This window comes from Elaeis guineensis, chromosome 2 (assembly GCF_000442705.2).
Source record: "Elaeis guineensis isolate ETL-2024a chromosome 2, EG11, whole genome shotgun sequence".
In the NCBI taxonomy this organism is placed as follows: Eukaryota; Viridiplantae; Streptophyta; class Magnoliopsida; order Arecales; family Arecaceae; genus Elaeis; species Elaeis guineensis.
The window spans coordinates 57304216-57322361 of NC_025994.2; positions in this window are offsets into that span (position 1 = coordinate 57304216).

Here is an 18146-nt window from a genome sequence, read left to right on the forward strand (position 1 = left end):
TCGATATGAATATGTATTTGAGTTTGATATGATTCCATACTCATGAACATATTGAGGGTGCAGGGATGATGATCGAAGGATTGAGCTGAATGGTAACTCACCACTGAAAGATATATTTAGTATTTTCACTAAAATTTTATATCTTTTGGGTAGTTATGATACATTGCTAGATATCAATCTTGACTTGTAAATTTTTGATCGAATTAAAGAGTTTAATTTGATCACCAATTAGAAAGAATTATAATTATTGAACTCAGGTTAGCTCGATTGGACCTAAATCGATTAGATTAAAATCTAATTAAATTTGATCAACTTGTACCCGAATCTACTGTTGACTAGATGTGAAACCCAATGGGTCACACACATATAGAAATTGGCCAATGACCCTTTTGAAAAAGGTTGATTGAAATTTTGGATTCAATCAGGGCTCCGATAAGCATGCTAGCATGTGTGGAACCCTTGCTCCTTTGGAGGTCAAGTTGGTCTCATCCCTTGCTAATTAGCTTGCCCAATTTAGTGGATATTTGGATTAGATCATGCTACCTAGAAGCAGTCCAAATTGGGGTGCCACATCCCATTTTAACACTAATTATGAAGAGTCCAAGTTGTGAAGGACTCTTAGTGCAAAACAGGTTCTGCGTACAAGTGTTGGCATGGGTAGAAGAAAGGAGTCCTTCTAGCATGGGATTAAGATGCATGTAATAGTCCATATCACCCTCTATCCTCTGATACACATTTCAAATTATGAGATGTATTTTTTTTGAAATTTTTGGGGTGGAGAAAAATTAGAAAAACGAAGGAAGTCTCGCACATGCGTGCAGAAGCATCTCATCTCTCTAAGATTTGGAGAGTCCTTCTCCTCACCCAATACTTTCAGAATAGAATAATTTTTCATGATAACATTCTACATTTGACAATCTATTTTTGATAATTTTTTTGGAATTTTTTCAGACTTATCTGGATGCCAAACGGATGCCATAAGTTCCTCCTCATGCCCGCACGCATGGTGATCAGACTTTGCATGAAAGAATATGAGAACACATCCATTCATGGGAATTTTTATCTACTCATTATATGTTATAGAATCAAAATTGAATTCTCTATCCACATAAATTTTTGAGGATTTTTTAATTTGAAAAGAGATATGAAAATATCCCTTCTCTGGTCGTACGCGTAGAGCAGGGTGCTGATCGACGTATCATTGATAAGAGTCCTTCTGTTTCAAGGAACTCTTATCTCTGATAATCAGATCAGATAGGCCTCTTAGATGAGGTACATCTCTCTTTTTTGGCATCCCTCTAGTGGCTATAAATTGGCCGAGGCACTGGGTGTCCAAGGCAATTTAGAAAGAGTTTCCAATTTTGTCTCTGTTGCTCTCTTTTCTTTCTTACAACATATCTTAGTTTTAAGACAAAGCTTTGGAATTTAAGACAAAGCCTTATCTGGTCCTAATAAGGGTTGTGAGAGTCCTAAAAAAAGAGAATCAGAATTTTAGAGGAGGTTCTGAGAGGGTGGAGTCAGTTTCTTAGAGAAATCTGATCGGTATGAGGCTAGTCGAGTTCTAGTGGCTAGAACTCTTAAAGCAAGGTGAAGGAGTGCTATCCTTGGTTCAATTTTTTTGTGGATCACCATTGGAGGGCAGATACTTGGACACCTTGTAGAAATTGAGACTAGCACTACAGGTATTCTTTTTATCTTAATTTATATTTATTGTACTTTGATTATTATAGTCAAAGATTTCTGGGCATTGGGATTTTCGGTGCATCGGATGTTTTGAATAAAAATTTTAAACACCTAATCCTTCCACTGTACCACTGAAACCCAACAGTGGTATCAGAGCCTATCTTAATATATATAATTAAAGATTAGAATATTATCTTGATTGTGATCAAACATGGGATTTTTGTTTGGTTCAAGTCAGGTCAAGAGTTGAACCCGATTGAACATCCAAATCCTTGCATGTCTTAGAGATATATTTTTAAATATAAAATGCATGATGCATGTATAAAATCTTTTTTAGTAGCTTAGTACTCTAATTGGAATCATCATCAGGCTATCCGATCATAAAAGCAAGTAGGATTTAGAGACCCTCTCTTCCTATTCAATAGGGTACTCTTATGGTACGTAGGGATGCCATTGTGAGGTCCTAAGAAGAAAAACCGTGAAAAGAATATTTTGTATTCATGCACGTTATTAGAACTTCATGCATATGTGATATGCTTGAGATGCTTAGTTATAATCATATTGAATAATTATGATTTTATATCTTAGAGATATGAATAGATGCCATGATTAGTTGTTATGATTATTAAGATATAACTATAATAGTGCATCATTGTGATTGAATTAGGAGATACTTGAGACCATTAAAGCCCTCATAAAAATTATATTAAGTCATAGTATTATGAATCAGTAGCTGACCTATTTCTTGAATCAATTAATCAATTGGTGTCTAAGGAGTGTTTCAAGTGCGATGGTTATTTAATTGGTTCCGTTGCTAGCCTGACCAATTTTATTGATGTCTAAGAAAAGCAACGGGGGGACCCCCATCAATCTTAATACTTTCTTGGTCAATTGAATTAGTTCGAATCTTGAATGAAGATAGCTCATTATTTTGAATAATACATATGCCTTCTTTCATGCCTAGTCAATATCCTATCAAAAACTATAGTATGTTTGTTGTGATATCCACAAAGCTTGCTATGGGGATTGATGTGGATTTATCTTGGTACATATTATATGCTTTATGGTATATTTGGATATGTTACTTTGTTGTGATATCTACAAGGGCATCATTTTTCAAATATGGCTGTATGAAAATGAAGGGTCTGACTTAATTAAAAAATATTATAGTTTGTTGTGATATCCACAAGGCTATGAGTATTTTTAGAGACAGGTTATGTTGAGAGTTGCATGAGATATAATTGGATAGATTTTTCTACCTTTGAACTCATTGAGGTTTGTTATGATATCCACAAGACTTCATTGAGGGATTAGGATCTCAACTCCATTAAGAAACCAGATGAGGCTTTCTCATTTACTATAGGAGAGGGCTATGGTATCTGATAAAATAGTGGGAGATATAACTAGTTTAAAAGTCTTCATCTAGTTATGCATGTCAAAAATGAGTGGTTTGCTTATACTATTGTTCTTTATTTATATAAATTTAAATCTACATTATGGCTTCTTTATTTTTATTGCTTGATACCATAAATAAAAATATGTTGATCGATCCTAACTATGTGGATGGGATAAGAAACTTGCAAGTTAAGTTCATATCAGAGAAGAACTTCGATATTCTGGATATTTCTGACCTTGGGATGGTCAGTAATAATGAAAAGACAAAAGATGTCCATATGGATATTAGCTATTTATTTTGTGGTAAGTTTGGATATTGGGAGTATAATTGCAAGAATAATCTTGCAAGTTTGAAGCAAGGTGCAAGTATAGCACCAAAAGGTGTGTATATGATATAAATCTATTTTTTATTGAGTAGCTCAGACTCTGATATTTGGGTATTAGATACCATCTATGGATCGCATATTTGTAATTCGTTACAGCGACCATAGAATATCAAAGGTCTGAAAAGAGATGACCTTAAGCTCTATGGTACAAGTGGAGAATCTATTAGCGCAGAGGCTGTGGAAATTTGTATGCTTAATTTATCTTCGGACAAAATTTTAGAATTAAAAGACTATTATTACATGTCAAAGGTCATTAGAAATATTATTTCTACATCTTTGTTGTAAAAACAAGGTTATGAAATAAGGCTAATGGAAAATGAATGCTCCACTTTCTTTTCTAATGAATATTATTGTTGTCCAGCTATGCAACCCAAGAGGGGGGGTGAATTGAGTTTCTAAAAATTTTAAGCTTAACTAATGACTTATAAGAAATGTTTGACAAAGCTAAATAGATAGAGTGAGTAGAATTAATTCAAGTCTAATAGCAATAGCAAGAATGCAAGAGAATAATGAAGAGATAAAGAAGAGCAATTAGACACACACCAAACAAGAGAATTTATAGTGGTTCGGTGCCAACCTTGCACCTACATCCACTCCCCAAGCTCCTACTTGGGAATTTCAATCCACTAATCTTGTATTCAACCCGAATACAAATGTCAAAAACTCCGACTCTAGCTATCCCAAGCTAGTTCACTTGTTTTTCGAGTACAAGCCAACCCTATACACTCCGATTCAAGGTTCGGATCAACCTTCCCTTGATTTGGAACCCTTCCAAAACAAAACCAATCACTCAAACTGAGTATAACAATTTATAGCACAATTAAGCACAAAGAAAAGCTCCTTCAATGAGCGAATATAACTTTAAATACACTTTACTTAATAGAAGAAGATCCTTTTTGGATTTCCTCAAGGTGGATGGAGACTTCAAAGAGCACTTGAGGAGTTGGTGAGCTTGGATTGAAGGCTTCTTGAAAGATTTGAATGAGCACTTGCTTAGGGCTGAAACGTTGGCTTGAAATCCCTTTTTCAAAATCTCTCTCTTTGAATCCTCTCTTTTTCTTGTTTTTGTTCTTCTTTTGTTCTCCTTGTTCTTGTTGTTGATTTCTACGTTTTTGTCCCTTTTATAGCTTTAAGAAATAGTGGAAAACATTCTAGACTGAAAAAGAACCGTTAGACCACTTTAAACGAGCATTAAAAGCACTTAAAATGAGTTAAAAACTAGCCGTTGCGAAAAAATTCCATCACAGGGGTTGACTCATGGGTCGACTCATGCCTGGGGGTCGACTCATGGGTCGACCTCTGTGGAAGAACATCAGAGAATCACCAGAAAATAAGGTTCTGTGATTTTTGGCCTAAAAACTGCAGGGGTCGACTCATGGGTCGACTCATACCTTGGGGGTCGACTCATGAGTCGACTCACAGGTTGTGCCAAGCCAAAAAATCTGCGTGTCAAACAGCTCATTGTGCCATGAGTTGACTCACGGGTCGACTCATGATTTTCAAACATGCATAACTTTCAAAATACAAGTCCAAAATCAATAAAATTTTCACCATTAGATCACAAATCTTTTGTTCTATCATTTGATACTATCAAATCAGGATTTTAGTAAAATTATAATTTTGCCCCTGAAGAGCAATAAGTCTTTTTCAAGTGAAAATCATTGATACCCCTTCAACTACTTTGTAATCATCAAAATCAATCTAAGGAGCAACAATCTCCCTCTTTTTGATGATGACAAAATATTTGAACAAAAGCATTTATATGAATCAAAGAACATGAATTTCAAAGGAATGAAATGCATTTTAGGCAGTTTGAAGATAAACAGGAGATTTACTACCAACTTATAAGTGCATTTGCTTGAAAAGAAGATTGATTCTTTTGGCATGTGATACATGTGCCCATTTGCATAAATAATTTGCCTATTGCTTAGTGATTTGAAAATTTGCTCATTTGATTATGTGATTTTGGTATCAGAGTAGAAAATTTATTTTTATTTTCAGAGCAAAGCAGAATTTACCTTATGATTTGAGAATTACGTGTTTGAAAATATCTCATTTGTTCATTTGCTTGTTTTTTAAATTTCTTAGCATCTTGAAAATTTGCTTATTCTCATTTGATTATTTAGTTTTAGTATCATAGCAAGTTGCATCTTGAAAATTTGCTCATTCTCATTTGATTATTTAATTTTAGTATCAGAGCAAGTTTAACAATTAAGTGTATTATTGCATGTCTAAGAATTAATTGTAAAGTATATCAGAGCATGTCAAATTTTAAGATGTATCAGAGCATGTCTAATTTTAAAGCATATCAGAGCATGTCTAAGAAGTAATTTTAAAGGTTGCTCATTTGCTTTGCTTAGCAATTGGTATTAGAGCAATTCATTCATTTTGTTAGCAATCTTGTTAATTTCTCCCAATTCACTCATTTTATTATTAAGTTTTGTATTTATCTCTCTTTTGATACTTTTGCTTAGCAATTTACTCATTGTATTTTTAAGTCTTTTAATAATCTTGCTTTTGATCTTTTTCTTTAATTTCTCCCCCTTTTTGACATCATCAAACATTGTTAACTCCCCCTCTTTTTTTGAATACATTCTCTCTTTAGTGCTTCTTCAAACTTTTTGTGCTAATCATCAATGTTTACTCTCCCTGAATACAGCAATCATAAAATAAAATATGCCATTGAGTACCATAGATATGAATTAGCAACATTAATGATACCAAAGAGAAGATATATAATCGAGAGATGATTGATACCATTACAAAGAGTAGATATATAATTAAAAGATGATTAAAACCATAGTTGTTTCAATACATATTTCATAATATAAAAGTCAACTAGTTAACATCATTACATGGCCCAAAATGACAGATCCTTGAAAGAACAACAGACATGATTAAACAACAAGGATCTAGTAGTGCTCATGACTCTATGGATCGGAATCAGATGTATCAGAGATGGGGTGGGCAGATGATGGATCACGACCAGGAGCTCGTCCTCTACCCCGTCTGCCTCTGCCACGCGTGGAGGTACTGGCATGAGTAGGTGGGCGAGATGATCCTGGAGGCTGAGAACGTTCAGAGGTCAAAGACTGGACTGCAAGAGAGAGTCTGATGGAATCAAGAACGTTCAGAGCTCTCGAAACAGACTGAAGCAGTACAGTAAACTGTGTAGAAGCATGCTCACTAAAGCCTCTGATTTCTCTCCTCAAGAACTCATAACCACACTCCAATGCACCTCTGAGCCTGCCAGCCTCCGCAGTAAGGTCTGTGACCTCAATGGTGGACTCCTGTGGCTGAGGATGGGCCAAAGCTAAGACTTGCCCCTGCAAGTCAAGAACTCTCCCAGTCAGTCTCAAAATGCAATCCTCGAGCTGCTGAATCCGAACAGACTGATCTGAGATCAACTGAAATACAGTGGAGATATGGGGGATCAAAGTCTGATCAGATGAATCTAATGATGTGGATCCCGGTGCAAATGCAGAAGTGCTCCACTGACGAGAAAGCAAGGAAGCCACACGCTGAGAAATCTGCTCGATCTGATCATCAGCCAATCTGTACTCTGAAGGAGGTGCTCTGCTGTCTGGCTGCTAAACTGATGTGTACCTCCTGGCGGAATCTGAAGGGCCAGCCTCTGGATCTGAAACAAACTGGATATCTGGAGATGCTGCCCTGAAGTCATGGAGAGGAGATGAGGGACCTTCTTCCTCAGCTCTATCTTCTACTCTGTCCTCAGCTCTCTCCTCAGAACCCTTGATCCAACCACTATCAGTTTTAGTGAATCCCATGCGGTGCAGAGTGTGTTGGTTGATGGTGTCTGCGTGAGAAAGCTTTGCAGATGCCTCCCCCTCAAAACTGACTCCAAACCTCCTGAAAACCAGTGTGAGGGCCATACCAAAAGGCAGATGTGCCTTGGATCTGTTCAGTGTTTCTCTCATGGCCTCAATCATTAAAGCAGGGAGGTTTAAGGGGGTTTGGGTGATCACATGAAATATTATACAAATATCTCGGCCAGAAAGGAGGTCATGCCTACCACTCCTTGGAAAGAAAAGCTTTGTCACTAATTGATGTAGGATTCTCGTTTCAATTGACAAGATTTTGGCTTCTAATTTATTTAGACTTCCTGAGTAGGTTCCTCCTAAAATTACATTGATCCCCTCTTCCTTCACTGGGAGTTCCATGTAAGAATATCCCTCACAGGGCAAATGTAGAATCTCTCCCAAAATAATAGGATCTAAGCAGATATCAACTCCCTTAACTGTAGAAGTTACTGTTCCATTGCCATAATGCAGATTTAGATAAAACTCTCTAACCAAGTCTACATATGTAACTTCCTTGAGAGAACAGTAAAATCCCCAACCTTGGTTTTTGATCTTTGTCCCAAAGGAGAAACCTTCTTTTTCAAAGAATTTAAAATCTACATTCTTGCCGGTTTCTACCTTTCTGTCAGAGAGAGGGATTTTGCTAGGGCTAAGGGGAGACTGAGAGGGACCTGGAGCAGATACTGAAGCCGGAATGGAAGCAGTGGAGGTCTGAGCAGCTTGCCTTTTCCTGCGGATATTTTCTTCCAGCTCACGGACTGATTTCCTTCTTTGAGGGAGTTTCATCTTTGGGGCCATTCTCACCACAAGAGCAGGCAGGGAGACTCGGAAGATCAAATGGGTGAGGAGAAGGAGGGTCACTAGAGAATGAAAAGGAATTTTGGCGGAGAGAAAAGATGGATTTGAGAAGAACGGTGGAATCTAGGGCACGCTCCAACTGCTTCAATCAAGAGAAAAAGACGCGAGAAGCTCCTTTCCCAAGGGGTGATTTGAGGTGGAGAGGAGAAGGGAGAATGATCTTGGGCTAGATCCTTGGTTTTGGAGAGAACGAATGATGAGGACGACGAGTCTTGGAGGGAGGAAGATGAAGAAGAAGAATGAGTCGGCTCATGAACGGGCTTCAAGTTAAAAAGAAAAGAACCCATGGGAAGTTGGCAATAATTTCAAGTATGCCATTGGGTCGACCCTAGGGGGTCGACTCATGAATCATAAAAATTCAGAAAAAATATGAATAAATTCCAAAAAAATTTAAAATTTTGGGAGAAGAAATTTTGCTCAATGACAAGTTATGAGAATGATAATCTTGAGCATTTAGGTCCAAGAGAGATGATAAAAATTTAGATCAAATAAATTTTGACATTGATTTCTTAAAATTCGAGGAACATTTAGGCAAAAGGATCAAGAATTCCTAGATTTCTCCTAATTTCACAGAATCTATCCTCACTAAGGGCCTTTGTAAAGATATCAGCTAATTAATTTTCAGTGCAAACATATTCAAGAATTATATTTTTATTTTGAACATGTTCTCTTATAAAATGATGTCTTATTTCAATATGTTTAGATCTTGAATGTTGGATTGAATTTTTAGATAGATTTATGGCACTTATGTTGTCACATCTTATTGGTGTTTCATTAAGTTTGATACCAAAGTCTTCGAGTTGTTGCTTAATCCACAAGATTTGAGCACAACAACTTCCGGCTGCAATGTATTCGGCCTCAGCCGTAGACAGTGCTACCGAATTTTGTTTCTTGCTAAACCAGGAGATTAGGTTAACTTCAAAAAATTGACAAGTTCCACTAGTGCTTTTTTTGTCTAATCTACATCCAGCAAAATCAGCATCTGAATATCCTATTAAGTCAATTAGTGAGTCCTTAGAGTACCATAATCCTAGAGTTTGAGTACCATTTAAATATCTAAGGATTCTTTTAACAGTATTCAAGTGAGATTCTTTAGGATTAGATTGAAATCTAACACATAAACAAACACTAAACATGATATCAGGCCTACTTGCAGTTAAATATAATAGAGAGCCAATCATACCTCTATAGTATTTTAAGTCTACACATTTACCTTCATCATCCTTGTCAAGCTTACATGAGGGGCTCATGGGTGTGCCAATTGGTTTGGAGTTCTCCATTCCAAATCTTTTGAGTAGTTCCTTGGTGTACTTGCTTTGGATGATGGAGATTCCTTCTTTTGTTTGTTTGATTTGGAGTCCGAGGAAGAAGGTAAGTTCTCCCATCATGCTCATCTCGAACTCCCCCTGCATGAGCTTAGCAAAGTCTTGACAAAGAGATTCATTAGTAGATCCAAAAATTATGTCATCAACATAAATTTATATAACTAACATATCATTTTGATTTTTTTTAATAAAGAGAGTTGTGTCTACATTACCTCTTGAAAAACCATTATTTAGTAAGAATTTGCTTAGCCTATCATACCAAGCTCTAGGTGCTTGTTTTAATCCATATAAAGCTTTATTTAATTTAAAAATATGATTAGGAAAAGCATGATTTTCAAATTCTGGGGATTGTTCTACATAGACTTCTTCAGCAATATATCCATTCAAAAATGCACTTTTGACATCCATTTGAAATAATTTAAATTTTATAAAGCAAGCATATGCAAGTAGAAGTCAATGGCCTCTAATCTAGCAACAGGTGCAAAGGTCTCATCAAAATCAATCCCTTCTTCTTGATTATAACCTTTAGCAACCAACCTTGCTTTATTTCTTATTATATTTCTATGTTCATCTAATTTGTTCCTAAAGACCCATTTTGTGCCAATTATTGAATGATTTTTAGGTCTTGATACTAAAGTCCATACATTATTTCTTTCAAATTGATTAAGTTCCTTTTGCATTACATTAATCCAATTATAATCATTTTCAGCTTCTTCAATAGTTTTTGGTTCAAGATGAGATACAAAAGCACAATGATTAAATACATCTCTAAGTGAAGAATGAGTTTTTACCCCATGCATAGGATCACCAATAATTAGCTCCTTAGGGTGATCGTGAACATACCTCCATTCTTTGGGTAGGTCATTTGTACCTTGAGATTGTTCTTGATGTTCTTCACCTCCCTCATCTTGTTTGTCCTCATGTTCCTTATCCTCTTGAATTGTTGAATCTTTCAGAGTGATCTCCTTCATTCCTTCTATAAGAGGATCTGCATCATCAACACTTTCATTCTTCCTTGAAGGAAGATCGTTAGATTCATCAAAGACAACATGTATGGACTCCTCTACTACTAAGGTTCTTTTGTTAAAAACTCTAAAAGCTTTACTAGTGGAGGAGTAACCAAGAAAGATTGCTTCATCTTGTTTAGCATCAAATTTTCCAAGTCTTTCTTTACCATTATTTAACACAAAACATCGGCAACCAAAAATATAAAAATAAGCAATATTAGGTTTTCTTTCTTTCCAAAGCTCATAGGGGGTTTTCTTTAAAATTTTTCTAATCAAGGCACGATTTAAAATGTAACATGCTGTGTTGATTGCTTCCGTTCAAAAATATCTTGGAAGGTTGCTTTCACAAAGCATGGTACGGGCCATTTCTTCTAAGGTTCTGTTTTTCCTTTCTACTACCCCATTTTGTTGGGGTGTCCTAGGAGCAGAGAGTTATGGCCAATTCTCTTTTCATCACAAAAGTTTTCAAAGTCTTGATTTTCAAATTCAGTTCCATGATCGCTTCGAATATTTTGAATTGAAAATCCTTTCTCATTAGTGACTTTTCGGTAAAATTTAGTGAAAACATGAAAAGTTTCATCTTTGTGTGCTAAAAAGAAAACCCAAGTAAAACGAGAGTAATCATCTATAATTACAAAACCGTATCATTTTCCTCCTAGACTAGTGGTTCTAGTAGGTCCAAATAAGTCCATATGCAAAAGCTCTAAAGGTCTAGAGGTAGAAACAATATTTTTGGATTTAAACGAAACTCTTGTTTGTTTACCTAGTTGGCATGCATCACAAATTCTATGCTTTTCAAAATTCAGTTTTGGCAAACCAAGAACTAATTCTTTCTTAATTAATTTTGAAAGAGAATGCATGCTAATATGTGCAAGTCTGCGATGCCAAAGCCAACTAGTCTCATTAACTTTAGCATTCAAGGACACTAGGCATTGCATGTTTATTTTGGCTAAATCATTTAAATCTACCATATAAATATTACCATGTCTATGTCCAATAAATTTAATGTTATCATTAATAGGACTAGTTACAATGCAAACAGATGATTCAAAAACAACCTTATATCTTTTATCACAAAATTGACTAATGCTTAGTAAGTTATGCTTTAAACCATCTACTAACAAAACATTTTCAATGTATTTGGAGGGAGTGATACCAATATTACCTATACCGATGATCTTTCCTTTGCTATTGTCTCCAAAGGTGACCATCCCTCCATCCTTAGCATCAAGAGTGATGAATTGAGATTCATCACCAGTCATGTGTCTCGAGCATCCACTGTCAAGATACCATTTCCTATTTCCTTCTTGGGATGCTAACACACCTGCAAGCAAAAGTCAAGTTTTTGTTTTAGGTACCCAAGCTTTCTTGGATGCTTTTTGGTTAGTCATAATGGTTCCTTTTGGAACCCATATTTTCTTTATAGTTGAGTTTGCAGATTTGTTAGAGAAGCAAGTGTATGACTTATGTCCTACTCTACCACATTTGAAGCAAGTAATATTAGAAGACTTGTTACTTAAAAAGTTTACATAAATATTTTTCAGATATTTTTGTTTTTTCAAGGGATTATAGCCAAGTCCAGCCTTATCATACACAGCCTTTTGATTATCAAGAATCATATTAAGTTTATTTGAACTCAAAGTGAACTTTTTTACTATTGATTTTAGCTTGGCAATTTCATTCTTTAAGCTTTGATTTTCTTGAAGTAGGGTGAATTTCTCAATTGAAATGTTTTCAGTTTGTTTCAATAAAGATTGATTTTTCAATTTTAGCTCTTTGTTCTTCGTTCCTAGTTTCTTTAATTCATCAACTAAATCATAGAAAGCTTTATGTAATTCTTTAAATGTAAAGTCACTAGGAGTTTCAGAAATTACCTCATTTTCGTGTGCCATAAGGCACAGGTTGGCTTGTTCGGTTGAGTTTTCTTCATCGGAGCTTGAGTCATCACTCACACTCCAAGTGGCCATCATGGCCTTCTTCTTGTACTTCTTGGGACCTTTCTTCAGCTGAGGGCATTCAGATTTGAAGTGTCCCGGCTTCTTGCATTCGTAGCAGATAATGGGTTGGTCTTTCTCTTTTTCTTTGCTCTGTTCTCCTTTTGTGAATGGCCTCTTCCTCATCCCCTGTTTCTTTTTCCTCAAAAATTTCTTGAATCTTCGGGTAATGAGTGCCATCTCTTCATCCTGTTCTTCGTCTTCAGTGTCATCAGTTTCTTCATCTAGTGGAGCTGTGGATTTGAGGGCAATGATTCTTTTCTTTTTGACTTCTTCCTCTTGATGTTGCTTCATGCTTAGCTCATGAGTCATCAATGATCCTAGAAGCTCTTCCAAGGGTAGAATGTTCAAGTCCTTAGCTTCTTGAATGGCAGTCACTTTGGCTTCCCAAGTTCTTGGTAAGGACCTGAGAATCTTTCTTACAAGCTCACTGTTAGTATAGGACTTGCCAAGACTCTTTAAACCATTAATAATATCAGTAAAGCGAGTAAACATGCCAGTTATGGACTCATCATGCTCCATTTTAAACAATTCATATTTATGCACAAGCATATTGATTTTAGACTCCTTTACTTGATTGGTTCCCTCATTGGTTACTTCTAACCTATCCTATATTTCTTTAGCAGATGAGCAGGTAGAAATGCGATTAAATTCGTTAGCATCAAGAGCACAATAAAGAACATTCATTGCTTTAGCATTTAATTGGGCCATCTTCTTATCAATCTCATCCCATTCTTTCTCGGGTTTGGTTGATTCCTCACCATCTATAATTTTAATGGGTGTGTGAGGACCGTTCACTATGATACTCCACATATCATAGTCGAGTGCTTGAATGAATATTTTCATCCGAGCTTTCCAATAGGTGTAATTAGACCCATTGAAAAGTGGAGATCGGTTGGTGGATTGCCTCTCAACTAGAGATGTGCTGACATGGGTTGCCATAGATCTTTGGCTCTTTGATTGTTTAGATCAAAGAAGGGCTAGAGCACCGGGCTCTGATACCACTTGTTGCCCAGCTATGCAACCCAAGAGGGGGGGTGAATTGGGTTTCTAAAAATTTTAAGCTTAACTAATGACTTATGAGAAATGTTTGACAAAGCTAAATAGATAGAGTGAGTAGAATTAATTCAAGTCTAATAGCAATAGCAAGAATGCAAGAGAATAATGAAGAGATAAAGAAGAGCAATTAGACACACACCAAACAAGAGAATTTATAGTGGTTCGGTGCCAACCTTGCACCTACATCCACTCCCCAAGCTCCTACTTGGGAATTCCAATCCACTAATCTTGTATTCAACCCGAATACAAACGTCGAAAACTCCGACTCTAGCTATCCCAAGCTAGTTCACTTATTTTTCGGGTACAAGCCAACCTTATACACTCCGATTCAAGGTTCGGATCAATCTTCCCTTATTTTGGAACCCTTCCAAAACAAAACCAATCACTCAAATTGAGTATAACAATTTATAGCACAATTAAGCACAAAGAAAAGCTCCTTCATTGAGCGAATATAACTTTAAATACACTTTACTTAAAAGAAGAAGACCCTTTTTGGATTTTCTCAAGGTGGATGGAGACTTCAAAGAGAACTTGAGGAGTTGGTGAGCTTGGATTGAAGGCTTCTTGAAAGATTTGAATGAGCACTTGCTTAGGGCTGAAACGTTGGCTTGAAATTCCTTTTTCAAAATCTCTCTCTTTGAATCTTCTCTTTTTCTTCTTTTTGTTCTTCTTTTGTTCTCCTTGTTCTTGTTGTTGATTTCCATATTTTTGTCCCTTTTATAGCTTTAAAAAATAGTGAAAAATATTCTAGACTGAAAAAGAGCCGTTAGACCACTTTAAACGAGCATTAAAAGCACTTAAAATGGGTTAAAAACTAGCCGTTGCGGAAAAATCCCGTCACAGGGGTCGACTCATGGGTCGACTCATGCCTGGGGGTCGACTCATGGGTCGACCTCTATGGAAGAACATCAGAGAATCACCAGAAAACAAGGTTCTGTGATTTTTGGCCTAAAAACTGTAGGGGTCGACTCATGGGTTGACTCATGCCTTGGGGGTCGACTCATGAGTCGACTCACAGGTTGTGCCAAGCCAAAAAATCTGCGTGCCAAACAGCTCATTGTGCCATGAGTTGACTCACGGGTCGACTCATTATTTTCAAACATGCATAACTTTCAAAATACAAGTCCAAAATCAATAAAATTTTCACCATTGGATCACAAATCTTTTGTTCTATCATTTGATACTATCAAATCAGAGTTTTGGTAAAATTATAATTTTGCCCCTGAAGAGCAATAAGTCTTTTTCAAGTGAAAATCATTGGTACCCCTTCAACTGCTTTGTAATCATCAAAATCAATCTAAGGAGCAACAATTATAGTAGTAGTTATATTGATTACAATCTTTTAATTCGTGCACTCAATAAAAATATTTTTCATATTAAAAAAAATATGAAAAGAAAGAGAGAAGATGTAAATATCACATATCTCTGACATTATCATCTTGATCATATTAGTGAGTCAAGGATTAACAAGTTATACAAAGAAAAATTTTTTGACCCATATGATTATGAATCATTGGGAACTTATAAATCTTATCTCATGGGTAAGATGATCAAGACTCTATTTTCTGGATATGGAGAGAGGGTGAATGAGTTGTTAGCCCTAGTACATATAGATGTATGTGGATCATTGATAACTCAAGCCAGAGCAGGATACTCCAATTTTATCACCTTTACGGAAGATTTATCAAAGTTCGAATATGTGTGTCTTATGAAACATAAATTTAAAATTTTTGATAAGTTTAAAAAGTATCAATGTATGATCGAGAAACAAACTAAAAAAGGTATCGAGGTTCTTTGATCTGATCGAGGAGGAGAATACTTATCTAGTAAATTTCTTGATCATCTTAAAAGTAAAGGTATTCTCTCTAAATGGATCCCTCCTTATACACCCCAGTTAAATGGTGTAGCAGAAAAGAAGAATCATACTTTGATGGATATGATGCAGTCCATAATGGGCTTCACTGATCTTTCAATATCTTTCTAGAGATAATGCCCCAGAGACTGCCACATACATATTAAACAGGGTGCCTTCAAAGTCTGTTGCAAGCACACCATATGAGATATGGAAGGGAAGGAAGCCTAATCTTAAACATCTTAAGACTTGGGTCTATCCTGCTTATGTCAAAAATATTTTTGGACATAAGCTTAGTGCTAGATCAGATAAGTATAGATTTGTAGGGTATCCTAAGAAAACTAATAGATACTACTTCTACCACCTACTGAACAAAAGATGTTTGGTTGTAGGCACGCTACTTTCTTGAAAAATGAACTCATCCAAGAAAGAGGCAGTAGGAGAAATATTGAACTTACTGAAGTTCATGATCCACAAATCGATCCAGAAATATCAGTGATTGGATCACAAGAAGATCTTCAATCAGAAGTACCAAAAGATGAGGTACATCTACAATACACACTTCTCTGAAGATCAGATAGAGTGCATCATGTACCTTTAAGATTTGATGACAATATGATCAACATCACTTAGAATAATGATTCACTGACCTATTCGAAAGTTGTCATGAGTAAAGACTCAGACAAATGACTGAAAGCCATGAAATCTGAGAGGGACTCGATGTATATCAACCAAGTGCAAACCTTGGTTGATGCACCTAAGGGTGTGATCCCAATAGGGTGCAAGTGGATCTTCAAGAAGAAAATCAGAGCAGATGGCCAAGTAAAAAACCTACAAAGCTAGGTTGGTGGTGAAGGATTTCAGTCAAAGCTAAAGAATTGACTATGATGAAACCTTCTCACCAGTGGTTATGCTCATATCCATCCGGATTTTGCTTGCTATACAGCATACTATGACTATGAGATCTGATAGATGGATGTCAAGACAGTATTCCTTAATGGTAATCTAGAGAAAAAAGTCTATATGACTTAGCCAGAGGGATTTATCTCAAGTGGAAGGATAAATTAAGTATGCAAGCTAATGAGATCCATCTATGGATTGAAGCAGACTTTGAGGAGTTGGAACATCCAATTTGATATAATAGTCAAAGAGTTTGACTTTAACAAAAATAAGGATGAACCATATATGTATAAGAAGACAAGTGGAAGTGCTGTTGTCTTCTTGATTTTGTATATCGATGACATATATTGCTTATTGAGAATGATATCCCAATGATGCAATCAGTCAAGACTTGTCTATCGAATAAGTTTTCTATAAAAACTTGGGTGAAGCATCCTATATATTGGATATAAAGATCTATAGAGATAGATCTAAAAGAATGTTAGGCTTATCCCAGTCACGGTACATAGATCTCATATTAAAGAAGTTTAATATGGAGGCTAGTAAGAGAGGTTACTTGACTGCAAGTTATGGTATACGTCTCTCTAAAAAATATATCCTAAGACATTAAAGGAGAGAAAGAGGATGAATGAAATCCCTTATGCTTTGGCTATGGGATCAATTATATATGCCATGCTATGTACCAGGCCTGATGTAGCTTATGCTTTGGGCATAGCTATCAGATTTTAAGTTGATCCAAGGGAGGATCATTGGAAAGCCGATGATAGCAAGTTGATATCAGGGTATGTGTTTATCCTAAATGATGGCGCAGTAAGTTGGAAGAGCTCCAAGCAGTAGATAGTATCTGGCTCAATTACTGAGGCAGAGTACATCGCTACTAGTGAAACCATTAAGGAAGCTATCTGGATGAAAAAATTCATCATAGATTTAGGAGTCATTCTTAAGAATGAAGGATCAGTGTCACTCTATTGTGATAACACTTGGGCCATTATTCAAGCAAAGAACCTAGGTTTCATTATAGATCTAAGCACATCCTCAGACGCTTCCATCTTGTTAGAGATAAGATATTATCCTTGAATGAGTAGACAGAAAGAATTATATAATAGACCCATTCATTAAGGCCATACCAAAGCAGCTATATAATCGCCATCTTATGAGATATCAAGGCAATTGGCTTTAGTACAAATGAGAGATTGAAAGAAGAGTGCCCTATAAGCCAATCGCAATTGTGTAGCGATGAAATTTTTCTTTATAATTTTTTAACTCATAAAATTATATTTATTATTTGGGTATTGATTCATCATATTAGCTGCATCTTATTATGTCTAAGATTATGATGAACTCCAAAAATTAGGACAATAATTTCAGGAGACATGAATGGGTCATGCTAGTAAGATCTAAAATCCTAATCTTAAACATTCCTAATCGTAGGAGCATTGAGTCGGAGATCAATATTCCGGATAGACTGGTACATCCTATATATGCTCGATGAAGAGGATGGCAGATCTCACTAGCCACTTGTGTAAAATACTTATACATGTGGGTGCTCATTTAGAAAATGAATCCACTGAATTGACTCGATGAAAGAGAACATCTTATGGAAGCCTTACTTGCATGTCAAAAATGGTTCTCTAAGTTGGAGTTGTACAAGTGATCCTTAGATCGGAGACCACCATAGAATCTTGTGCACATGAACCCTTATTTTGGTTCATACCCAGGCATGGTATTAAGACATTCATGGTGTGTTCTGGATATGGTGAAGTATATATGGAGGTTGTGAGTAGGTCAACATAGAATCGATCACTCCTAGTAAGAGGAGATCGCATCCTGTGTATTCTCAATCCAAAATAACTTGGAAAAAGTCTT